This window comes from Falco cherrug, chromosome 4 (assembly GCF_023634085.1).
Source record: "Falco cherrug isolate bFalChe1 chromosome 4, bFalChe1.pri, whole genome shotgun sequence".
In the NCBI taxonomy this organism is placed as follows: Eukaryota; Metazoa; Chordata; class Aves; order Falconiformes; family Falconidae; genus Falco; species Falco cherrug.
The window spans coordinates 18,299,752-18,327,367 of record NC_073700.1 but is presented as its reverse complement, the minus strand read 5'-3'; the positions used below and the strand labels follow the sequence as shown (position 1 = coordinate 18,327,367).

General features: G+C 39.3%; 1 protein-coding gene across 9 annotated transcripts in view; it reads left to right on the top strand.

Moving 5' to 3' along the window:
* The window catches only part of TAFA4 (TAFA chemokine like family member 4), a 93,785-nt gene that overhangs the window by 49,258 nt on the left and 16,911 nt on the right, over window positions 1-27,616 (top strand). The gene's annotated exons all lie outside the window — the stretch shown is intronic.

Genomic DNA, 27,616 nt, shown 5'->3' with positions numbered 1-27,616 from the left:
AGGATCAACAATTCTATTGCTCAGTGTTTGACCTGCCTTTATTTTTTTTCCCTTTCTTTATTTCCACTTTTGTTGCCCTGATGGACATCATCCATATGCCTTGTGGTCCAGTGATGGTCACTATTCTTTTGATTTATGTTGTTGTTTTAAGAAATAATAACCAGGTAAGTGTGATGCAGGATATCTCTTAGCATTATTTACTGCTTGCATCTTCCTGATATCAGTTCTTCCATTATTTTTACACCTGTGTCTCCTTAAAGTAGCATCCTAAGCTAATATTTTTGAATGAGCAGATTTCTTCTACTGTCTTTTTTGCACAGAGACAAATTATTGCAAATTAGCTTGGTGTGTTATACCTCTGGGGTGGAATGGCAGGATCGATGTGTAACAGATCATGATTGTGTTAGCAGGTATTTGTAGGGTGTTGCATGTAGCTGATTTTAGCTTCGTGTTGGCTTTTGATGCCTGATAGCAAAAATGAAATTGTAAAAAATTGTAAAGCAAAAAGTTAAATGTGTCAGAGTAGTCTTTCCTATGCATCTTATTTTCAGGTTGGGTGAAAAAGCTTAGAGCATCTATCTCATATGCTCTGTATATCCTTTCTTGTATAGCTCCCTTTTCCCTTAGGAGATTTCCTTCTACATAGCAGGAAATAAAAGTTGATAGAGAGCATGCTGAGCTTCCTTTGTGCTGTGCCTGGATTGTCACTGGACAGGACATGAAGATGAGGGGGTTCAAGGGCTCTAAGGTGGCATTAGCTTGCTTGCTTAGAGCACAAGGGTCTTTCAGAACAAACAGCGCAAAAGGGGAGAGAGTCCCTCATTCATAGCTACAACCTTTGTAAGGTACAAATTGGATCCAGTGCTCTTCCTAATCCAGTGCACAGCACAGTGAAAGACACAATCTCTTTAAAAAGAGCATGGAAGTATCTGTTTTTCCTATAAATATGTATTTATATCTCTTTTATACTATCCTACGCACCATACAATTTGAAAGTACTAGGGCTTTCTGACACATTCCCTCACTCCATCCCTGTGATGTCATTTGCACAGCCTGGTGATATAATAAAAACTATACTGAGGCACAGGAAGTTATGGAACCAGGTTATTGCATTTCATGAATAAGCTATAATTGTACAAACACCCTGCACCCCTCCCCCCACCCCTTCTTTTTTTTTAATTTTTAAATGAGGCCCAACAAATAACTGGTCACCCAAAGGAATGGTGCCTGTCCTCTTATGACTGACGATTTTGAGGAGATGCCCTCTTCAGAGGAGATCAGACAGGAAGATCTTAGACTGTATATTGTCACTGATGTTTGTTGCTACTCCTAAGTTTTCTTAGATTGTCTTTAGAAAATATAATTTATTGAAAATATGGAAATAAAGTCAGTGTATAATTTGAAAAAAGTGCAAATTATGTCAACTGGCGTAAATCACCCTGGCAACATGAGTGTCTGGCCCGAATTGTGGTTATGCTAATGATGTCTGTCTATTGAGCCCTTTCAGCAGATGCTGGTATTCCTCCAACTGAAAAAGCCAAACCAAAACAAAAAAAACCCACCAAACTAAATTGACTGAAATTTCTTACGTAAAACAGTCTAAATGTGGAAGGAGGTCCCAACCGTTCTCTCAGTGCACCCTGTTGGAGTCAGCACTGTTGGGTCACTGAGGAATTACTATGTTACTAATATTTTTATTTTTAGTGTTTCCAAATGCATCTTGCTTAAAAAGAAAAAAGTAGCCTGATTGCACTGGAATTTGCCTTTTAGGACTGTCACTTGCTTGAATGTGTGCCCGGATGAGTTTTCTGGTTTTGGGAGTGCCCGTTCATAATAGTTTCATAATTTACTTGCATTGACTTAATTTTTCTGATTTTTTTTTCTACTTCCAAGGTTTCAGAAATAGGGAACAACAGTGGATTTTAGTATCAGACTTATGCTCAGTTTTTTTTTGTTGTTTGAACTACATAGGAAAAAGCACTAGTTTAACATTTCATTTGGAATTACTGTGGCAGGTGTGCTGTTTTTCTCCCCCCACCACACACTTTCTACTAGAAATACAAAACCCCACAACTTTATGTCGACATTCTTTAGAAATGGAGTAAAATTGCTGCCCTCAGCAAAATGCTGTTTACTGCAAGGGATGCCACAGTCCCCAGACAAGGAGCCGAGATAATTAGTCTACAACTGACAAATAAGTCTGCTATGCTAATGTAAAGAAATGTCCCTTTATCAGACAGTATCACATGGTAGTTTGTGCCAAGGCAGAGAGAAAAGAGTTTACTCTGAAAACATGTCTTCTTCTGAGGAAGCAAATCTAATCCAACAGTGACTGTGGAAAGCATTTTCCTGACCCTTCCCCAGTAACAAGGGATTTGGATCCACCGAATCCTGGATCAAAACCAAGGACTGAGTAGTTTTTTTTGCAAAATCATTGCTGTTTTTCTTTCAGCTGTAATAAGAACGGCATCAAAACAGCATTAAAAATAACTATGGTTGCAGAATGACCAGTTTACCAGCGGGATAAAGGTGATGTAGCATTCTCTCTGTATTGCCTCTCAACAAAAGAGAAGGGTCTTTGCCCCAAGTGCTTCTGTCTAAATAGACAGCGATACACTGGAGTAACTCTGCTCTGGCAGCCGGACTCGGTGAAATCAAAGCAGCACAAGGTGTTTGTCAGTAGAACATGAAGTGCTTTACAAATGAAGTGTGATTATTCTCATTTAACAGATGGGGGGCTGAAACACACATGTGTGCATGCTGAATGCTTCCAGGTCTTGGGAACAAATTGGATTCAGTTGCAGAACAGTGCCAGAGGTCATATTTAGATTGCCTTGCCTGGGACTTGGTGGCTGGGCTACTATTTATGCAAATAACACAGAGCACTACTTAAATACTGAATACCATCATTGCACTGTTCTGGCCAGCTACGGTGAAGGTACACGTCTATCAAAGCTGACAACTAACTGGTAAGGTCCTTCCAAATTTATTTCCAGTATTCCCTAGTCCAGAGTCCATTAGCTGAGGTGGTCAAAAGGCCATGTAAAGAAATAGCATTCTTAAATTATTATTAACATTTTGCATGGAATGCTTAGTACTTTATTCTTACTGTATATAAGTTTTGCTAGCTGTATTTTTTTTAATGGACTATGACATAGGCTTTCAGTCTGAGATCTGTTAGATAAAAAACAGTATTAGCAAGGTCATGCCTTAACCAAGGAAAAACTGCATGTTGTGAAGTGATAAATTCAGCCGGGGACAAGCAGTGGAAAGATGTCTGTTTTGTAGCAGCCTCGGCAGATGGCTGTAAGGAGACAATGGATGTTGCTAATTGCCACTGCTCTTACATTAGCATGTTTGCAAAGAACTGGTTTGCCACTTGCCTGTGGGGATGGGGAAGAGAAGAAGTGGGGTCCTTCTGTCTCAGGTGAGCGAGGTGGCAATACAGCCATTGCATACCAATTGACTGATACTCATTTCACTCAGAAGTCAGTGTGAAGCACAGGTAACACTAGGGTAACTGGAATTGAGAGGCAGTATTGACCTCTGGCAGAGAGGAGGTTGACCACCCCTTCACTGTCATGACCACTGCTTGCTAAATCACAAACTATGCCAGCTGAGGAGGAGGAGGAGGGGGGAGGAAGCATTGTTATGCCCTGCTTAGTTCCCTGTGAGAGTTGCAGTGACTGTGATGCTTAGGTGACAAGGTTGTCTCTCTGTTCACTATGTAGAAAGCCAACAGCACTCTGGCACTGCCCCATTGAAATGGCTGGTTGATAGCATCACTCTTCAGGGCATGCAGACCCCTGAGCTTTGCCAGGGACAAGGGCAGTACCGTTCCTTTCCACCGTTTGGCTAACCACAGATGTAGAAACTTAAAAAAAATACAATAAAGTCCTAAGACAGAACCAAGATGTGCAACATTTACAATAAGCAGTTTTCAGTGAAACACCATTCTTTCCCTGTGAAGCTGGAGTGACAGCTTAGTTGAAGAATGAGATTACAGGCTTAAATGAAAGCAAGGGTACTTTTGATCCTTACTGGAGGTGCCACACAGGGCGAGAAGCATGAAAGGAAGATGCTGATGACTGGAGTTATCTGTGTGCTGTGGTGTGTTGAGAGGTCTGTGTTTTAACAGATGAGTGACGTGAGCATGTGAATATGTATTTCACATGTCCCATTTTGTGTTAATGGGTTTCTTAAATACCCTTGTCTTTCCATTTCCTCTTTGTCTTTTTTCTATACATTTGAAAATCAATAAGTAGTATTTTTTTTTAAAAGGTCATTGATATTATACTGTAAATAAAGCATTAAGCAAAGAATTGATGAATATAAAAAGAAGGCATGAAATACACAAAGATAAACACTGCACTTCAATAGGAGTGTGTATAAAGAACAACATCCAATTGCAAAGTGCTCTCTGGGGCAATGAGAGCTACTTGTTGTTTTTTGCATAAATCTGATGACTTAAGCTATCTGCTCTGTGAAAGAAAGATAATGTCAGACTGATTGATGGAGTGAACAGGACATGACAGTTTTCAAGGAAGAAGAAAGGTAGAAATCACTTTTGGTGGAGAGAGGATCTCATGATGTCGTTGAGCACTTGATAAGCCAATTGAAATTCAAAAATCACATTTAAATTACTGAATGATGAAACGAGAGGAAGATAAATAGGTCTGCACTAATGATTACATACCCTCTTGACTAGAATCAGAGATTAAATAATATACTGTACATTTTCAGTTAATTCTGCTGCTCTGTATCTAAACAAGTGCTAAAGTTTAAGCCATGGTTAAGTAGTAGCCTGGTAAAAATGTTCAAAGGTTGAGGTTATTCTTCGTGCTATGTGCTGTGAGTCTTTTCTATGCACTGTTTGTATGGGTATGTGTGAATTACTGGGGGTTTAATGCTGCAGTTAATTATCTTAAAAGGTAAATGGGCTTTTTGTATTTTGTGTAGAGGCAAATCAAGGACATCTGTTTACTGACAAAATGTAGCTATCTTAAATTAATCCTTCTGAAATTAAGCACTGAGAGGGTCTTGGGCTTGACATCTTGCTCAGACAGAGCTGAACTGACCATATGGCAGAGAAAATAAGGGCAGATATACTTGCAGATTCTCTGTAGAAAATTGACTTAGTGCCTGATGCAATGTATAACAAGTAATCACAAGGCAGCTCTAAGTTTTGCCTGAGTCCAGTGGAATATTACTTGCAGCACTCAGGACTTACTGGAGAGTAGAAAGTTTTTGCATCCATGCTTTTCAGGAAGGTGAACTGTACAAGTAAGACAACATGTGTCAGTATTTCTAATGGCTATACAAATCCCAAGATAATCAAAGAGTTAGGCTGATGTGAGTATGTCTTCAGTAGTCAAAAGAGTTGAAATGTGAATTATGATTATTCTATTCTGCTGATGGTATAGGTGAATGTCCGGACTGGTAAATGATGTTTATTGGGCCCCAGTTCATCTACTTCCTCCCATATACCAAGAAGAAAGCATCATCCCCTTGGTTGACTGCTGCACCACTACTGCTGTTTAGGACAGCTCTGTGTAGTGGGATTTGATGCTGTGGATTAAATGATAATTTCATGTTGCTTGTAGTAATTTTACAGGAAATATTATGAAGGTATGAAAAATACAGACAGAGAAAGAAGAGTCAGTCTCAGCAGCATCTCGGTCTCACAAAGCAGAGTGCTGGTTGTGCAGCTAGACTTGAGGAAGTATTTGCCTTTTCCTCTCTCCTGATCCCAAGTCAGTCCACTTCCCCCTGCTTCCCTCCCATTCTCCTTGATTTGCTGGAGGAATTCTTGCCTATTGATATCTTGCTGTAGAGTCCTATTAGCATCAGAAATTTATCTTCCTCATAAATTGCCCTGTAGACTGTACCCTGACAATTTGAGTTGGCTTTAAATTGTTGTCACTGCCTCTGCTTCATCATCCACAAGTAATGATGTGGATAATGAAAATGTTATGCTATCATTTACGAATTCTGAGGCCCTCTGTTATCTAGGAGGGGATGCTAAGTAGACAGCAGAGTATGAAAGTCTCATTTTGCTCTATACATCTATATTCTGAGCTCCCAAGTACTCAAACAAGGCAGATATGGGCTTTTAAAGCCAGATTTAACAAGATATTTGGATACTGATCACTGCAGATCAGCAGCCAGTAGGATTTTTCAAATGTCTGTGTACAAGGTAGTTGCTGAACTTCCATTTTCACTGCAATGAAATTTGTAGATTTGAAGATGTGAAATTTGTGAAGGTATAAGCTGAGATCCTCATGTTACAAAGCTTTGTGTAACCATTCCTCTATCAGCTTCAGCATCTTAAAACAGCTAAACAGCTGCAGGATTGAAGTGGATCAAGTCCATAGAGTGATTTCACAGGCAGCACCGGGAATGAGCTGGAGCAGCAGAGTGCCTTTTTCGTCCTTGTGCATAAGGAGCAGGCTGTTACAATGGTTTCTTATTCAGCACCACTTTTATTTTACTTTGAAAACTTTTGTCTTGGATGGCATTGGCAACAAGGTGCAGAATAAGCATCAGTTTGACAGTGACTCAGACTCAGCCCTTGTTAGCCATCGATCTTTACTCAAGTGCTTTCTACTCAACCTCCCCATTGGATGGCAGCAGCAGAACACATCCATAGATTCCTTTTTTTGTCTGAGTTAAGCAGTGGGACTGTCCAGTATTCTCCCAGCTTTCATGTGACTTTCTTCCTACTTAATCTTCTGTTACTCACCTCTGTGTATCCAGGAAAGGCACATGTTGGTCTTCAGTTTCCTCTTCTTACAGCATCCAAGAATGTGTATTGCTTTACTAGATCTTGAAAAAGCCAGGGGGCTGAGTCAGCCAGCAAGTAGGTGGTATGTCCGTGTGCCTGGTGTGGGTCAGACTGCAGCGACCACCAGCTCGGCTCACTGAATGTCAGGTAGAACACCCGGAAAGGGAACTGCAACTGGCTATGGAGGTTTCCTTTCTGATTTTTATTAGTCTATATCAACAGTGATTAAAACAGGTAGGTATTGACTGCCAGATAGCATGGACAAATAATTTAATTTCCCACTACTTAAAAAATGATCCTCATCTTAGCAGGCTTTGTAATTAGACTTGACCTTGAGCAATCCCACATTCCTTATGTTACTTGAAGCAGTATCTGAATTTTTGAGTCTATTTAAGATGTAAATTACGTTACCTAAAATTTGTAACATCTTGCGTACCATTGTACCTTTAAAACATAACATGTTTCTTAACTAATTGTCATCATTTTATGCTGAGTGCCTACAATACTTTGTATGTGTGCCAGCATTTAAATGGGATCCAGCTCACCTCCGAGGCTAACCATCCATTAGGATGAAAGTGTGGGCAGTTTACCTCAGTGTCAGTGCTATATTTTTCAGCTATTTGTGTGCTGAATCTGTACAGTAAGAGAAAAAATTTGTTCAGTTAAGATGCTCTCTGCAGTATGAGACAGTGCCACAAAAATTAAAGTTCTAATGGTGGTAATAACATTTTTGGGTTATCTAGGTAGTAACTGAACTTCAATCAACAGAACGAGCTTTTTTATTTTTTGACATGTGGTCTCTTGCAACTAAATGTTGATATATTTTATTTATTTATTTTTAATTGTCCTTGAGTATTAGTAAATACTGTAGCTGAAATGACAGCAAAGTATATTTTGGAAAATACCCCACCTGCTTTCTTTGGAGGTGCTTCTAAGTTTAAGAGGAAACACTTCTATTTACTAGGGGGTGAACATGGTATTAAGTGGGTAGAATAAAGATGGTGCTGTTTGTTGCAAGCTGGAAATGAGATCAAAACACAGACTGTTTCCCCAGAGCAGCTGGGGCTGTCTAAATGCTGTAGCAGTGGCACCCAGTGACTGGATTGTTAACAGTAATTCCCCAGTAGTTCCTTTTGGATATGTAGAAGAGAATCCCAACCTCAGGTTCTAGTGACGGTGCTAGGCAAGACTGTGGAGATAACAAAGTAAAGAAAATTATTATGTGGGGGAAAATGCAGACTTGGAGCTGGTAGATGCTTGACCTCTGTTATGGCCCCTAATCTTGGAATGAAACAAGATTTTGGCAATTTGTTCACCTCCTCATGAACTTGCTTGCACATATAGTGACGCAAACCTGTTTGAAACTTATCAACACAAACCATGTGCGCTGGCTGAATGTATTACCTGATGCTGCACTATGGAAATTGGGGCTGTTTGATTTATGGGGCTGTCCCAGCTGTTGAATTTATCTGGTTGGCTTAAAAGTCTAAAGGAAAAAATCACTTTGAAGGAGGACTTTTTTGCCAGTAAAGAGATCTCTTAATTAGGTTTAATTGTGTCATTCAGAGAAGGTAACTGGTTAGCATCATTAATCTAGCTCTGTGATTGACCCTTTGGGAGTGGTGCAGCGTATGCCCCAGGTGACAGATGATGGAAGATCCTTGGAGAGGACAGAACATCTCTAGCTGGCAGACACATGACATGATCCTAAGAAATTGGGGAGTTTAAGGGGAATTTGGGAGTTTAAAGGGCACAGTGTAGATGTGTACTGGGATTGTCTCCTGTACATTTATTAGGAAATGATACAGTATAGTCGAGAGATTATTTATTATTTATGTAGCTGTAATAGTTGTATAAAAAGGCTGCTGTTAAGTAGATCTCTATGTGGTGTCTTGTTCTGAGTATTGGGATTAGCTACAGGTGGCAAGAGCAATGCTTTGGTTTTTGTCCTGAGTAATTTGTTTCTTCCTTTTCTTTAGTTATTCTGTTCCATTTCAGTTTGCTCTTGTGTATTGTGATACCTGCCAGTCCAGTAGTCCGCATGTTCTGAATTAATTACGAAATGCTTCAGAGTTAATGGAACTGGCGCTGTTGCAGAGAACAAGAGATGGCTGAGTCTTACTGTGTCTAGTGAGACTGTTTAATTCACAGTGCTTTTCAAAAGGGAACCATGTGTACATCTTGCATTTCAAACACACCTTAATCCTGAAGGAGCAGGACATATGTAATTTTATAGTCCCTCTTACTGTCACTGACTCCCCAACCATTTTGTGGAACTGCTGGGCCAAACATAACCAAATGAAGATCTGTAGTGTGGTAGGTTTTTGAGGAATGTGAAGAAAACCAACAGTGAGGTACATTGTTGCCCCCACTAAGAAAAAGCTGTAGTGTAATTGTGAGGGTTACTTGCCCTGTGTCCTGGCAGCTTGCTGACTAATGCACCTTTGTGCTGGAACCAGCACTTGAGTTGTTGTAGTTGAGAGGCACAGAAGATGCCTGAGCCCTGTGAAGTGGATGAGAATGGAAGGCATGACAGTAATGTAAAATGGGAAAGAAACCAGACATGTTGTCATGGATGCAACTTAGTGGAGCAGCACAATCAATGAGACATTATTTCTTATAGTCACCTCAAGAAGCGATGGCTGCCTCTGAAATGGGATTTGGTTTGTTTAATGTCAGAAAAATTGGTATCTTCTGATGGGAGAAGATGGTGATGGTTTGAATGCTGGTTTTCATGGCATTGCCACTGTGAAATGGGCCAGATACAAGACTGCCTGTGGGGCAATTCCATCTAGCCTGTGGCGATAGAGGAGCAGTTGCAGATATTGCACTAGCCTGAAAAATCCAGTAAATGCCTACATGGGCAGCTGCTTCTGGCTGTGACCTGTAGCTGTTTTGTCACGGTGAGCTGTGATCCTGACACTGGGGGCTGTCTCTTCCAGCACAACCACTGTCATTCTCACATGTGAGTGCCCAGCTCACACTTGATTTCTGTTCCATTAGATTTTGATTATTAGATATCATCCATTTGACTTAGTAGCAACAAATGCTGAGCAGGAAAGGTCATTGTTTTCAACGCTCCTGGGTCAGCTTTTAGACACTTCTAAAAATCCTATCTGCAAAGTCTAACTCTTATTAGCCATATTTATTATATGAACAATGTCACTCCTCATCCTGAAATGACAGGGAAACACCAATGGCAGTTTGCCTTATGCTTCTCTTTAATCTTGTTTCGTGTTCAGTGCTGAAGTTATAAAATATATTTAGCAGAAAGAATCCCATAAATAATTGCAAGCTGAGAATGGAATAATGATGGAGAATAACTGTTTAGTTAGATCATATAACTGCAACGCTATGGGTTTCCAGAAAGGGCTTACTCCAGGTTGCTTGCAGAGTTGCTGTTTTGAACCTCCTTGAAACCTGGAGGAAATCTAATTTGAGAAATTTTATGGATTTCTTTATGTAATAGTTCTAAGAAGCCTTGCCCCCAGTGACCTAATTATGTCACCTGCGTGCTGCATAACTTTGTACTCAAGCAAGACTGCCACAAGCCATGTGAGCTTTGTAGTGAATTTTTTTTGTAAATTGGATTTCATCTTTTCTTTCCACCCTTCCCAGTAGAAGCTGCTGACTTCAACATTTTACCTGAGGTTGGAAGCTCCGCTGACTTTTTTTTCCTTTTTTTTTTTTTTTTTTTTTTTTCTCCAAAAGGCCAAGGATGCAATGATAAAACTCATTTGTCTTTTTAATCTTTACCTTGTAATTAGAGCTAAGAGAGGCTGGAAAGAGATGCCAGGCAAGTAAGCTCTCTTCCTTTAAAAGCTCTCCGGGCACATAACTCAGTCTTGGGAGAGCTTTAAAAGAAAGCAGTAATGAAAATCCTGCAGAAAAGGAAAAATAAGCCAACAATGTTAAGACTTAAGTGTGCTATTTTTATTCAGGACTGGGGGTAGAAAAGTCTCTGGTACCTCCTGGGCTCATTCTCAGATAAAACATTTGAATCACTAATTATTTTTAAATATGCTTTTTGTACAGATGAGCTTCTGTCTTTTTCTGCCCCACTGATGATTGAAGATGATGTTGATCTTACTTGGAGGTTTTGGAATCATTTTACCTCAGCTTTTTTTGAAAATCAAGTTGTTTTTACTGTGAGATCAGTAATTTTCCTGAAGTTCCGTTTTTCTAGAAGGCAAAACCCCCAAACACAACTTATTTAAATGCTGGAAATCGAATTGCTGTAGAATTTAGGTACCTGGATCTCAGAAAGTATTTAAAAATGGCACACCTTTCACTCAGGCAGAGCACTGAGTTAGAAACAAAGCACGGTGGCGGTCATCCCTGTTTATAACAGCAAAGAAGGTGGTGGTGGTGGTGAGAGAATGAATGGCAAAGGATTGAGGTGCCAGTGCTGGTCTCTTGAGAAGCCGAAGTAACGGTGTTTATTGTGCCTTTGGGTAGGATTCTGCAGTTCTAAGTCACTAGATCTCCAACAGTAGAGCACTGCAAAACTGCATTTGTGCATGGATCTGCTGATAGTATTGCTCTAGCACAGCAGATTCTTTATTTCTAGGAAACACATATGCAAAATTTCAATTATTTGTTCCCTTCTGAATGCATATAACACCATCAGTGCAGTGAACTCCAAAGCTTTCCTTTTGCCAATGCATCCTCTAGGAGTCCCATGACTTCTACTCAGTGGCTTTTTCCTTAGTCTTTAACAACCTTCGTTGTCTAAACACTAGTTTGTAGAATCAGAACGATGACTCTGAGAATTACTCTGAAATAGTCAGAGATGTTGCAGAGTGAAACAGTGTTTTTTGTTGGCACATCATGCTGCGCATGAGACTTACGGTTTTTCATTCCATGTATGAGAAGTAACATAAGCCTCATCTTGTGCTTGCATTCCTGAAGATAAATGAAAACGATTGTTTTAGAACAAGATTTCTTTTGAAAAACAAAATACCCAGTTAAAAATGAAACTAGAGCCCTTTTTTTTTTTTTTTTTCTTATACAAGACTAGCTTTTCATCTTTTTAAGGCAGAGATGTTCAGGTGAATACATAGGCCTTAGATAGTATTACTTAAAACTGGATTGTTTGTCCCCTTTCCCAGTGGGGCCATGAATGGTTACCTTTCCTTGAATTCTCTCTTTTTGACTGTGGAAGATTGCAAAAGTGGTTTTCTCCTCCTGTTGTTTGATAACTATCCTTTGGATTGTTTTAAAGTGGTTTGGGTTTTTTCATTGTTTTCAGTGGCTTAGTGAAGGCTGCTTTCTCCACTATCTTAGCTGGAGGTCAAGGCTGAATGTCAAATTGACATGTCATCCATGGTCTGAACAGACAGAGAAGGACAAATAGCAGTTATGATTTGTGAGCTGAATGGTAAACAATGGGGGGTTTTGTGTTTGTAAAACTAAATTTTGGAAGCTAGCAATATCCCCCAACATCAAGGGTATTCTTGACTATGTGCCTAACTTAAATGTATGAATTTTTCCAGTGATATCAACCAAGTCAATGGGCCTGACTTTTATATTACCTGTGCCTTCACGCAGTCAGTGCCCTGGTATAAATGCTGTCATTTGGACGTTAGCAAGCAGCTGTAAACCTCTATACCTTATTGGTCCCTTGTAACTCTGTGCTATGATGCAGCTCAGCATGCAGATTTTTGAGTAAGGAGAGGCAATAGTTTTCAACATAAACAAGTCCTCTGGGTCACATTAACCTCCTTCAGTCTCTGTGTTAAATAATTAAAATAAACTAGGTAGTGTTTAACTATATGTATTTACAGGCTTACTGGAGGAGCTTATTAGTTCAATATCCTCACACAGTGTCTTAAACCTTTCTGAGCTCCAGGATCCCTTATTAAATATTTAGTGCATATTGCTGAAAAAGTCAAGATTTGCTTTATTTTTTAGAGGCAATTTCTCTTCTCAAAATTCTTTTAGCCTTTAAAATACTGGCCATCTATAAATCATACATTTCTCAAGTTGCCAATTCTTGCCACCAAGGAGTATTTGTCATTTGTGCTGATCTTAATAGTACCTCAAGAAGGTTGTGCAGTGCATCCTCACTGGATTCTATAGAACCACCTCAAATATCTTTTTAAACAATTCATCTGAAAGCAGCTCCCTTGGATAGAAAGAGGATGTCAGCTGCTAACTGTGGTTTGGAGACATCAATATTTCTCCTCTTCTGTTTCTGAGACAGTCAAAATGGAATTAGTTAATTGACAAGTATTTTTGTGTTGTTGCTGTGGGATAGTAATTATTGGTGACAAGGGCTGCTGGTGGATATGCATTAATACAGTACAGCAAACCCTAAAATTTGAAAATACAAGGCAATACCCTGCACTATTACGACTAGTCATTTTGCCGTAATCTGACTTGTTACAGATTGAAACTGGTGGTCTTGCCAGGAGAGAGGAGACTTTGTACACAGCAGAGTTTTATAAGACTTGCTATATAGCTGAGCAAAGGCAGCTTAGTGGATTAAAATAGCATCAGTGATATCTCTTGTCTCTAGGGCAATAAGTTATGAGCAAAGACCTCCAGAAAGGATTTTGTTTCCGTGGAGTCTCTATTAGATGATACTGTACAGTAAACAAATAACAAATGGTTTCACTGAGTCCGTTCTCATTTTGCCTAATTGCCTGTCTTGGTTCAGTACTAGTGAAGATAAGACATAAGCCACGTTGTATTTACTTTTATGCCCAAGGCCTGATTGCTTACTAAAAGAGGCTGGGCTATGTATGTTCCCTCTGCCTGTAGCTGGAAACTGGTCACTCCTTGCTACAGGCTCCTCTTTTAAAGATTTTAAGTCATCACTTTCTGTGTTCCATGGTCTGAGGTGGCAGCTGGGAGAAAGAGTCCCTGTTCCGTTGCAGTAAAAGCATCAACTTCATAGTGTGAAGGTACCTGGCCAAGCCATTTACAGAATCCTGCAAACAAAGATGTTTTCCACTTCTAACAGTAAGCCTCCATATATTGTCTACGCACTTTGACAAAGGATAATGTGCTGGACTGGCAACATGTTAAATCTCTAATATAGGATCTATTCACGCCAGTAATTGCCATCCACCTCTGACCTGAAACTCGCCTGTTCTTTAAGCAGTGAATCATGATCAGTCACAGTGCTGTTCTTGCTAATATTAGGAAGAACATGTGAGAAATTCTTTTAAAGAATGTAGTCCCAATTTTGGCAAGACATTTCATGCATAAATATGCCTGTTTTTTCACTGAAATATTTTCAAGCTTTATGGGGTCTAGATTAATAGACTTCCTCTGTTGGAATTTTTACTGAAATTTGATGTACATGTGCAAATTTCATTTAAAAAAATCAGTCTGGTTTAAACTGCCAGGAACATTAAAAGAAATAGAAATCTAGTCTTTCTTACCCAATTTCAGTGTTTATTTAATAACAATATATTACCAAAATTCCAGATAAAATGTCAATGATTTTAAATTAAAAAAAAAAAAAAGGAAAAATGAGTTACGATTTTCAAGAGACTGCACCTTTTAATTTCAGAGTGCAAAATGCATTCCTGCAGGGGATAAATGATACTGGTTCTTTTAGTCCATTGGAAATAGCTGTCAAGTTTGTTGCCAAACAACATGTCTGATTTCATGTCTAATATTTAGCAAAATTTAATGAGTACAAACTGAAAAATGGAATAGTTCTCAGTAGGAGGGTAGCAGAGTTCTTCTTTTGACACACCCCATTGTTCATTTGATTCTAAAGCATGCCTACAGGTGGCCATTCAGCACTCTCAGTGCCTCACCTGTATTAAAGAATAAAAGTGAAGCCAGGGGCACCTTGGAAACGAACCCACCCCAGCTCACAGTCTGAATAGCTTTCAAGAGGAAGCAAAAAGGGCAGCCTTTGTAGCTAACAAGACAGTGTTGGTGGTCTGGGATTTTTACTATTGATATTTAAGGTACTTGAACCTAAAGCTCAGGAAGGAAGTGGAATTTACACTAAATACAGTGATTCATCCTTCAGGCTACTGACTGTTGCAGTCAGTTTGGAAGCCATACTTGAAAACTTCTCCAATTTTTTCTGCTGGGAATCATCTGCTGGCTGGGATCATCAAAACACAGTGGCCTGAGTGGGCTCTATGGGGAGGCAGCAGGGAAGACCTTGTCAGAACTATCACACTTTTCTTTGAGTGTCCCATCCACAACTAATGCAGAACGCGTGGCTCAGGGACTCTGTTGTGGGTGTTATCTTGGAGTTGTCATGGTACTTGGGAGAACTGCATTTGCCTACATCATTGTGATGGTGGAATAGCTCTTATTGCTAGGATGTGTTAAACTGGTCCCTGAGGAAAAAGTGATGCATTTAGCTATCCCACGTGGAACTGTAGGTGCTAGGAATGGACATATGTTTGGGTGCTTCCCTGTGTTTTTAGTGAACTTAATGGCAAACTTCCTTCAGTAAAGGTAAGATACTTAAAGTGAAGTGTCAGATGGTTTTAAAGGTCATATCTGAAGGTCTAAGTCTCGCAATGCTGAGCCTTTTAAACCAACACTTTGTGTAATTTGGAGTTAGGGATACTTTCTACATGGCCAGATCAAATTCTGAATATGTTGACTGTCAGCTCATTGGTTTGGCTTGCTTTGTAGTTTCAAGTTGTGATTAAAGATAGATCATTATTTTTCAGCTTCTCAGAGCAGAGGTTGCTTCGAACTCAGTAGGGGAAAACCTGCTTTCTTGTAAAAGTGAAGTCTTTGGGGATTATGTTGTTGAAGACTGATACCTTCTCAGCTGAGGTCACTTCCAAACTGTACATATTTCTGACAACTTCAGGTCCTCTGCCACCAATTTCAGAACGAATAAAAATATTCATCCTAGATGCATCCTTCCTTGTGTGAATTCACAGCAGAATGTATCTTTTGTTGTATTTTATTGTTTTAAACTCAGTAAGTATTTTACACTCATTTTACACATTTTAAATCTTTCTCCTTTTTTGCCTCTCCCTTAACCTTGCCCAAAAGTAAAAGGAAAATTTGCCTTAACTTCTGTACTGCCATTGTTACATTCTGAGAAGCAAATTTTTGGAGACCTCAGTTAAAATTTCCTCTTACATGATGTGCAATACATGAATAAAACGTACAGGACTTGGTTAGAAGTATTTAAACAGGAAGCTTGCAGGCAATAAATCATATATAAAGTGACAGAAAGGTTTTGAAAAGCCATTTCTTCATCAGCATTTTCATGCTGAATAATGCGATGCCTTTGCCTAACAATACAATTTTGTAATATTTTTAAAGCAAAACTCAGATTTTTATTAATGCAGAAATGCAGATATTGTTACTTTACAAAAGTCAGACTATTTAATTATAGAAGTTACGGTATGGTAGTCCAGGTGTGTGAATTATTTTCCTTAAATGTTCTGTTTGCCAAGGTAGAATTAAACTGGACTAGCCAGGACTGTCAATGTGCTGACAATTGAAGTCTCTTCATGGTAGTGGTAGTGCAGAAATAAATACATTAATTATATTGCTTAATCTCAAACGGTCAGGTTTGCGTGCTCCAAAGGTCTATAGTCGCTATAAAGAAAGTCTTGTAATTTCTTGTGCTTGAAAGTGGCACTTGAAAATAATTACAAGATGCAATCACATGAGAACAGGAAGCCTCAATGGATGAGTAATTAGATGCAGAGCCTTTCACCTCAAGGTCGTTGTTTCTAATCCAGATCTGCTTGGTAGTGTTTGGAAGTGCCATCAGACAGGTGGTTAGTGTGAAATTAGTTGTGGAGATCTCGGGTTTGTTCGTAAGTACATTTCCGCCTAAGAAAAATTGCTGTGGCTGTGATTTTCATTCTGGCTGTCTTCTTCCCTCTTATCTAGATAGGAGACAAAATTTCTGTTCTTTTCTTGTATTGAGCTGACTGGGTAAGATTAATGTGATTCTGGCCAGTTTCACTGCTGTTGGGAACTACCTGCTGGACAACGATGATGCTGTCAGAAATGAGTCCTCTGGTGTGGGTGCCGGAGGGATGTCAGCAGAGGGAGCCGGTAGAGTAGTTCATGTTTAAAGGGGTGGCTAGTCGAAGAGTAGTGTATGAGAGGCACTCCCAACTACGCAGAGTGTCCTAGGAAGCTCTGAAAATAAAAGGAATTGAACGGGTGTGGGTGGAAAAGTCTTTTTCCATGGCCTATCCAGCCAGTGCACAAGTGTGTTGTATAGACTATGAAGGACTTCATAGCTTCAGTGGCGCTAATGCATTTGTCACTGTCTCCTGCTGTTGTGATTCACTACAGATTAAACTGACCTTTCCTTAGGTTCTCAGGACCTTCAAGCAAGGGGTCTTGCAGAGGAATCTGCCTTTATGAGGCTGCTACTGCTCTGTAGAACAGCTATCATGAGCAATGCCTGTTGGTCCTTCCCACCCGGTCCCTGGTGAGACACTGAGCTAAAGCAAGTACCAGAAGGACACTATATATAATCCAACAATGTTCATGGATTTTCAAAGTTAGTTATTGTTCTGACAAATTACCTTTCAAGTGAGGCGATGCATGTTTTGAGATTTAGAAAATCCAACCATGCTAGCAGAAGCTGTTTCGTAATGAGTTACTCAATACAGTTTTTAAAGGTAAGAAAAATAAGCATTGTAACTGCTGATTTTACTTTTTTTGAGAATATGATCAGAAGACATATTAAAAAATTTTCCCCTTTGTAATGTGCACACTGCAAGAGGAAAAACCCAACCATCTTAGAGTACCATCTTTGTGGAAAGATACTGGAATTAATGACGTGCCAGGTACCAGGTCACCTTTAATCTTATTCAGAGGGGAGATGGTGGAGCATTGCTGTTAAAGTCAATGGCTCTTGGGGGAGTCTAACCACCGTCGTGTAAGTTAATGGCATGCCCTCTCCTGCCACCCATGGCTGCTCCATTACCCTTGAAAGCAGCCGTCAAATTTGCACAGCTTTAACAGGAACATCTGCTTCTCTCCCCTGGTTGTTTCCTTCACATCTGCAGCGATTGTGACAGGGTATGTGCTCTTCTTCATTCACCCTCGTAGCTCTAACCTTTCCTGTGGCTCATTTTTTATGCTCTGCCTCCTTAATGACTATTCTAATTCATCTCCGTGTTTGCTGGTAGTCTCATTAGGGCCAAGGGAAAATTCACCAGGTGAGGAAGCCCGTTGTTTTCTGGTAAGAATAAAAGTTTGTCAAGTCTGACAAGCTAGCTGGGATACTTTAGAAAGACAATTTCACTACCTTGGTTCTGCAATTTACCCAGTGGTGGCAAGTGTTCCTGCTAAGAAGGGCAGTGCCCCTCTTCTGCAGTGAATGATGTCCCCTTTTCTGGCTGACCTGGGTCTTTTTTTGGCCAAGATCTACAAAGATGTACAAGTGTCTTCCTACTATTTAAACATCTCTTTTCCATTGATTGATTTCAAATAGATTTCCTTGCCAACATAAGACCTGGACATCTAACAACTCTTGGGAATTTGAGATTTCCCATTCAGTTCTATTTCCTTGGAGCCTCCAATCCAAATACACCTTGGCACGTGCCCTGGGACTAAGCCAGTGACTGTCTTGCTGCATACAGGTGTAGGAAAGTGCTGTTATTGCAGCTGCTACACCACAAAGCAAATGCACCCAGTTACCAGGGAGCAAATTTCCACCTCGTGGTAGAACCCCCCCTTCGAAATACAATAATTTGCAGGAATCAAGTCGTCTCTAGTCTTTTGAGTGATGACAGTGAAGCCTGAATATGGTCTAAGGATAAAACTGTTGAACCTTCTTCCAGAGTTGTAGTCTCTGTCAAAGCTAAGATATGGTGTGGAGGAAGGCTTTTGATGTTACTCTTCAGTTTGTTCCTGTTGTACAAGTTACAGCATAGAGCAGCATTTTAAAGTTATATTTTAAATTTTTACCTCAAGCTGAATGGCTTTATTATAATGGAAAATCTACCCAATCTTTGTCAAGGACTGTCCATTTTAATAAGAATGGGAGAAGAGTTGGGTTCTTGGGTGGTTGGAAGGGGATCTATGGAACTCTAAAAGGATGTCTTAACCTTCAGTTTGTTTCTGAGAAGGGTCTGTTAACACTCTGTTTTTACTGATTCATATAGCTTTGTCATAGGAACTCACATTTTAAGCCTGGGTGAAATATCTTTATTGTTGTTAGTTGCCAAATGAAAAATGCCAAATTTGGGTAAAACAAGCAGCATATTGACTGCAAAAAGGCCTTTTGCTACATAAGATCATAGGCTTAAAAATATAAATAGCATGGAGGAAATAAGGTGAAAGATCAGCATAGAATGTGTGTTGTGGCAGCACCCATTTGTGCATGCACCTAGTTCAGATTTCTAGATTTGGCTTTCTGAACTGTACCTCTGAGATTACCTTGGGTTACAGCCTGCAACTGAAATGTCAAAATTTTAGGTTTGCACTTTTATTTTTATGTAAGAATATTTAAAAGTGAAAGTTGAAAGGCTCAAGTCATCTGCAGAACCTTGAAAAGAAAAAAAAGTATTAATGTTGAAGCCTTGAAAAAGAATCATAAGTATGAAATGGGAAATGTACAGGCTCTCACAATTTCTGAATTCTGACCTTTTTAATTATTACTTGGTTGTTAGCATTGTAAGTCAGGGTAATGATTTATAATGTGGGCCTATGGGAAATTGTTACCAGGTTCTGATTCTCATTTTATTTGATCATGATTATATTTTTTTATTGTCTTTTGTACTGTTACAGTGTAGCATAAAATATTGGGCACTCTTCAGTGTTAGTTTTTTCCATATAAGAAAAAAAGAACATAATTCAATAATACTGACTAAAAAAAAGTCTGTTGGCATTCTGGAAAGCTCACTTATGCTTTGCATTTATGAATATAATAGTTAAAATAGCTTAAGTTCAATTAGCTGTTCAGCCAGGTTGGATACAGTCTTCGCATGCTGAAACCATTTACAAGTCCTCATACCACTCAGAATTAAAAATGCATTTGTGCAATTTAGTTTTATGACCTCTTATTGCTTAACTAGCAGCTGGATCTTATACTTGGACTGCTGCGATGCTTTTCTCATCCATTCCATCGGAATAAACCCAAAGTAACCATTACAGCTATGTAAAACCTGATATAAAATGAGGCAAACTCTGAAAATAATTAATCAGTGGTGATCAAGACATAGGGGCTTTTCCAGGGATTGAAGACCAGCTGAGGAGCTGATGGCCTGGTGCCCAGTGCATTAACTGATCTGATTGCTTGTAACGTTCCTCGAAATTCCATTTGCCTGATTTGCCTATCGCATGAAAATTTCATCTCACTTCAGCAATGAAATGTATCATTCAAATTCACAGTCTTATCCACTGCTCCTGTTTTTTGCAAAAGATGATTCTTCTAGTGCAACAAATACTGTTTTAGGACTTTAATACACACAGAGCAATTAATGGAAAGGAGATTCACTGCCAAAGTCGGTCGTCTAAATTAAGACAGTCAAACAGGACAACCAGAAAAGCTTTCATAAACCATACCATTTAATGATAACAGTTATATCTGGATCTTTCTTGAGTGGATTCTCAAATGAGGGTTAACTAATGATTAATTATTCATTTGCCTACCTCTAACTGCCAAATTCAGGCACGGTGCTATTACTTTACAGTCCCATAGAAGTGATTTCATTTAAGGAGGGAAACACACCTTTGCATGTAAAAAACATAAAACAGAAACGTGGAAGTTCTTTGTACCTTGTAAATTTTGAGTACTGAAACAGAACAGAGTACAAGTTTCCTTGGTTGCCCTCTGTTTTACCCATGATACTTGGGCATGAGAATAAAGATTCAATTTTCACTTGAAATGAAGAAAATGCTTCTTTCACAAACATCTACTTTATTTTCTGGCAACTGCTGTTTACTTAATCTGCAGAGTCTAATGACTTAGATGACAATTGCTGTTTTGTATTCTCTAAACAACTATCATTCTTGTCTGATGAATGACCTTGAACGGAGTTAAAAATACCTCTGGCATTTAGTGGATTACAAATATTTGTTTTACACAGCTAAACCCAAAATAGTCATTTGATATTTCAGGTAATGGAGGAATGCTCAGAAGGGCACAAGGCCTAATCCTCAACATTTATTTTGTTGCATATGTGAGACAGACTTCAGAGTTTTTCTTTCATTTTTCTTTCTTAAAGTTTATGATAATATTAAAGGAACTTCTGGCGTGCCATAGATGTGCAGTATGAAGTTGTAAAAGGGCAGCGCTGAGTCTGGGCGTGCTGAGCAGCTGCCAATGGAAGCAGGCTGTGGGGGCCAGCAAGCTCACCTGCGCCCCGATGCCTGAGGGTTGCATCAGTGATGGTTTGGTCAGGATGGCTTCTGCCATCAATGAAGAGCTAGTTAGGGATGTAGATGTGATAGTCCTTCTCCCCGGTTTGTGGTCTCAGGTATGCTCCTTTTACTTTCTGATGGCAAGAGCAACGCTGTTATTAGATGCCATCAGCCCTCAATATTGGGGCAGAAAATTAAAATTTTGCTTAAAAAATGGTGGATAACTGTGAGTCTGGCCTATGCAGATATATGTGTACCTGCTTTCTTCAGGCTAGCAGAAATCTCTCCAGGGAACTACTTTCATTCTTTTTTCCCTTTCTCTCACGGTAAACTTGTGAAGGAAGGAACAAATGAGAGGAAAAGAGTGGTCCGCATGTAATAGTGAGAGTGAATGTTAATGGGTCATGTGGGAAATACTTCTGTATTACAGAGCACAATGTTGTGATGGAAAACCAAATCTTTTCCTTGTATTTTCTTCTCTGCCTCACCTAAAATAGCCACACAATAGAAAGTTTTCCATAGGAAATGATTAGCACTATTTTACTCCATGGTACTTCATGAAGTTTTATGCTTTTAGATTTCATTTGTAAAGGTGATATGTGTACTTGAACCAGGATGAATATTTCTACCTGGCTGAAAGGCAGTCCTTATTGATTAACTTCAATGTAGCACCCCAGCAGGTAGACAGGCTTATGTTTTAATTTGTTTTTGCTTCCAGGTCACTCTTCATCCACCTTTCTTTTCATTTGCAGCAACCATACCCCCCTTCCTCGCTCATTTACAGCACCTACATTGGTCTCAGCTGTTTTGATTTATTGACCACTCAGATTTAATGCTTCATTCCTTGGAGAAGTCTCAGTGCTTGTGTCTGATCTAAGGTCACCTATGCTACTTATTCCAGGGGACTTTAATCTCCATATGGATGTGACCTCTGACACTTGCCAAAGAATTCACTGTTACATGATTCTGTCCAGCTGTGTCAGCATGTTCCTTCACCTGCACTGAAAGGTTATGCTTTTGATTTCATTAACTTTTTGGGTCTCATTATCAAGGTTTGAGGTCACTCACCTTTTTTCCAAATACACATCTAGATCTATTGTACCCCTAGGGTTCCTCTCAAATTGGTTGCTCATTTTGAGAGTTGCTGTTTTCTTTGAGTGTCGCTTCTTGCCCAAAACAAGTTAAAGTGGTTCAGTGCTGGTTCTCTGGTTATCCAGTTAAAACGCTGATTATGATTTTGCACATGCCATACTACTGGCTTCCACGACTGATGAAGAGCAAATGTCTTGGGTGGAACAAAGGCTGTAACTTTATGGGCTGTTAGAAACTCCTTGGTTAGAAACCTGTAGATTGTGGAAGCAGCAATCTCAAATCCTTCATCTGGGAGATACTGTATCTTTGCTTGCTTGTTTTGTTACAGATGTTAGCTCTAGTAATCAAAACACTGCTATGTATTTGAGGAACATGAGATTAATGGATAGCAAATAGGATTCCTTGCTCCCTTTTTTTTTCTCTTCCCTTTGGTGTGTGTGCTACATCATACTTTGCCTATTATCATGGTCAAATGATTATGGAAAGATATTCCTTGTCTATTTATCTGGAGAGCAGTTGAACTGGTTGAACTGGTCTTTTGTGGCAGTTCTAGACCCTCTGAACAGTCCAGTCCCTAACTGCTAACAAGTAAAAAGGTAAAACTTTAAAAGTGAGACTGGACTGAATTGTATGTGCAGAGACAATTTATGCCTTTTTTTTAATATATATATTTATATATATATATATAAAATATTGTATATCCGTGAGGAAGAAGAGCATCTAAGTCAGGACCTTGTGACATGAATGTGACATTATTATGAAAAAATCTAGTGGGTGATGGAATGGTAGTAGAGAAAAGCTCTGCTGAAGAGCCTAGAAGCCTAGAAGATGGTGTGTAAATTTTGCCTTTCAAGTGACTTTTAGCTTCTTCTTTTGAGAAGAGCTGTCATCTTTCAAAACATCTCACCTTTCCTCCCCCAAAACATCCCATGAACTGGAGAGGTTCTCATAAATACGTATGGTAAAAAATTGTGAAAAAGAACATGTTATTTCCTTTAATAATGTGGGTTTTTTCTAGGAATATTTGCCTCTTGGTGTGTACTTCATATATTTGTAAGCAAAAGCCAGCATTAAATGAAGGTGCAACATCAAGCTTTTTAGAGTGCTTTCCTCTTCCAGAAAACATCAGGGCTGACTTGTAAACTCACTTGTTTCTCTGACTGTTGTCTGCAATATTAGGCTCCATAGCCATTCATCTTCCTATTGACAGACATCCTCTTTGCCTTTTAAATAAATGATGCAGTTGATGTCATCCAGACCAAGCTTGCTGGTTTTGAGGCTTACTGAAGAATGTGCTGAGCTATGGTCATATTGTCCTACTGTCTAGATGTGCTGTTTCTCCACAGTGCTAGTTGCTTTCTTTATTAAAGAGGGCAGCTTATGAAACAGAGATAAAAATTCCCTTTAAATGTGTCTTTTCCATATGTTTCTTGGTTAAGAAATTAGAAAAAGAGGAGATTATTCAGGATTTCGGATAAAGGCATGCTGCCTGCACGTATATTGCATTGAAAGAGCACTCCTTGTGAGTGATTAGAATTAGTCACAGAGATGAAATGGATGTGGACAGAATTGGCTAGCAACCTTCTGAAAGCCTTCCTCTTTCTTTGATATTTTCCTTGTAGTTTTGAAGTACATCACTGTGATGTTTGATATTTTATTAACAATAATTGTATTTTCCTCTTTTCATTTGAGGATTTCAAAGAGTTTTAGAAGCATTAATTGCATATCTGCCCCCTGACTTCTATGAAGAAAGTGAAAATAAGGTCTTGTCAAATATGTTAGTTGAAAAAAATGTATTAAATTGAAAATAAACAGTTCAGTGTTGATGATTAAGTCAACTCTACTCACAACACTTGTGCTGGCTTGTAATGTGCAAGCCTAGTAACTTCCTAGCTTGTACTTTCTTTTCTTCAGAGATGATGACTGCCTTCTCTGCAAACTGTGAAGCTCTACACAGGACCATCTTCTGGGCTGGAAAGTCCACAGCTAACAAAGAAACGGTCACAGAGCCTTTGTTTGGCTAGTCCTTGAGATCGTTAAGATGCATCCTGGGCTTGGGCACCTGAGGGCTATTATTATCTGTAGGTATTTCATTATGGAAGGCAGCAAAATTCACAGCAGGGAGTATCCTGGAGGTTGCTTCTGTTAGCGAGCCCTGTCCCATTATGTCTGTGCTCTGTATGGAGAGATAAGGAAAGTGTCCTTAGTGAACTTGAATAGCGTCGGTATTTCTAGGGAAGCTAAGCTGTAAAGGATTTGGGGTATTGAGAGTAACACATACGCCAGGCTCCTGATCAGAGGTAACCCAGAGGCCCCTAGTTTTCAACATTCATCCTCTGTCCTCCACAGTGCCTGGCTGGCAGACATTCCCTCTTCAGCATGCAGAAGGTGTTCTATGACAGGAACATTTCTTTGGTATTGTTGCTGATAAAATGTATCTCTCCTTGGAGAGTGTTCTTGTTTAAATGTGAAGATGTAACTGAATTTCAACTGCAAATATTGACAGCCCTTAAACTGCAGATCTGTATAGGTTTATGGGTGAAGAGCTATAAATTTATGGGCTTTTTCTAAGTGAGCCCAAAGGGGCTTGTCTCTCCACAGCCTGCTTTCTCCCTTTCTCTCAGTGCAGTTCTCCCTGAAATGGCTTTCCTGATGTGTCCAGTGTAGAATTCACTTACTGTGATCTTCACACTTTAAAAATCGTTCAGTCCCAGCTTCTTTAATGCCTTGGCTTCCTGAGAATCCATTGATTATAAAATATTTTAAGGCTGTTCTTGGGTTTTTCTGTCATCATGCTCTCAGCTGTACCTTAAATGTACTTCAAACCCAAGATGAGGGTTTATCTAGTGCAAGATGGAAGTTAAAATGTGCAGGAGAAGAGTTTATATTCTTCCTTTTTTGCTGCCTTTGGGCACCTGAATGCAGAATCAACAGGTTTCAGTAGATCTAGGCAGAGAATAGACTGAGTTGATGGTTAGTTGTCAAGACACTGATAGTTTTCTTAAATCTGAAAGCCACTCTGCAAACTGAATGCTTGTCCTCTAGATTGCTAACACTGACAGAAATGGGACAGAAAGCCAGTATGTTAACACTTAGCATTTGTTCAGCACCTGTTCACAGATGCGTCTGAATATTAAGGAGAAATGCATATGGTGCTCAACAGAATAAAAAGTGTTAAGATGCATGTGAACAAGCAGGAGGAAATATAGATGTGAACATGTAGGAGGGGAAAGACTATTACAAGGCAATCCAATTAATGCAAATGATGCATGCAGATGTCTTTGGCTTTTTAGTACCTTTCACTGTTATACTCCATAAGAGCTGCGCACTAGGGACAAGAGAGCACTGTCTTCCTTTGCGTGGCAGCAGTACTTTCAAAACTTAGCATCCTACCCTTGCCAGCAGATGAGCAGGGGACACCTCTTACGTGCTTGTTTAGCTATGAAGCATGAATAAGTGCACAGTAAAACAGCTACTAAACCAAAGGATGCATTCATGAGGTAACTTAATTTTGCCTTCTGCAAACACCTGTGTGCCTGTTGACTCCTGGCACTTCAGGGGAGCACTGTCACTGCTTTAAAATTCAAACAAGATAATTGAAAGTGAGCCCTGGGTTTCCTGGGCTGTGTGCTCAGGGCCAACTGGTTTGATTTATTTTGGTATTGACTTAACAGGACTGTTCACCTAAAGGAAGCAGGATTTGAGCTTGAAAGCAGACATTCTTTCAGCTATATATTGATCGTTAGAGCTGGATCTAGTCCATCCTTATGATGTACCTTCTAAAAAAATGGCTTCTACTATTATCTTGGCATCTGATGTCTGGTGAATAATGACTTTAATTAAAAAGAAGACCCGGCTGCTTGGTCTTTCAGATGAGAAACATGGCAAACTCAAGTATGTGGCATAAGCAGTTCCAAATTTTCCCTTTTTCTCTTCTCCCTTATAAAACTTCCTTCTCATGAGACAGTCCAGACTGTGACCTTGCTCTCCTGAAGTCAATAGAAATTTTTTCATTGACTCCAGTGAGTGCAGGATCACCACTGTAAGCATGATAGGAACCAATGGGATTTTCCCTTGTTTACTCCAAAGAGTTTTGACTCAGGCTGTAAGTCTAATACATAAATAAATACACTCTCTTAAATCAGCAACTACATTTTACGTAATCTTTTCTGTCAGAACCCCTGGCCACCTGCTTATTATCTCCAAATATTGTTGTGTGAGGTGTTTTGTAGAACAATATTTTGAATGAAGTGTCACGGCCAATTGGATTTTCCTATTTGTATATTTATTTTCCATATTGACTTGCATAGAAGCTTCTGTCCCACAAGCTGGTAGCTGGTTTTATTTTTTTCCCCATCTTTATTATGGTATGTATATTAGGTACTTGCATGAAAATTCAGTCTGCCAATAAACTTGTTACAGGAGCTATGTAAGGTACTTTTATGCTGTCTTCAACATTTTTTCAACTTGCTGTAAAATACCTTATGCATTTTTCTGCTGTAGAATATTTTGCTTAAAAGTACAGTGTACTCTTTTCCTCAGAAGAAAGTATCTGTGTGTGTGTATATATATATTTATTTAACATGCTTTAAATTTGCTTTTCAGGATTGCATGTATGAAGTTTCTTGCCCATTGAGGTTGCTGTGAATACAAATTTGGCAACAAGTCATGCAGTCCTTTAGCTGTGCTTGAAATACTTGTGAAACCAAAGCACGTGTATTGGAAAATTGCCAAGACAACCTTTTAAAAAGTTTTATATATATTTGAATACTCCCCTTTCTTGGGGAAACCCCCTTAGAAGCCTAAATCACATTTCTAGCTCTTGTGAAGGTTAAGATTTCCCACTTAATCAACGCATAAAAGTTTCTACCCAAAAAGTACAGTGATCTTTATCACTCAGTAAGATGTCATCTATAAGGATGTAAGCCTAGTCACAACTGCAGCAGGCCAAGGTGTTCTCTGTCTCAAAATCTTGTGTCTGGTATTCATTAGCAAGAGATACTGTAAACAACCAACCAACCAAACAAAAAAACCCCAAACCCAAAACAGGGCAAGCATGGAGTGAGTAGGAAACAGGTTGATCCTCCAGGCTTGCCAGTTGGAGGATTGCCTGTTTCTTTTACCTTCCTTTCTTTAGTCTGCTGTGCCTTTGATATTGCCCACACCTACACCAATATCTGCACTGTTGTCTCTTGTTGAATAAGGAGCCCATACTGCTTTGATGGTGAATATTTTTATTATTCTCATCATTGTCTCTCTGTCTAGCTCGTTTATTAAAAAACTCACCCTGTTCTGTAGTGCTGTTAATTTACAAGGTGCTTTACAAACATAGATAAGAGCCATCCAAGGCTCTACTCTAAATAAGACGAGACAAATGCAAGATTAAGCACTTGAAGGCTGTTCAGTAAAGTGAGGACATGGAAATGACTTATGCAAAGAGGAGAGAGGTTTTGTGAA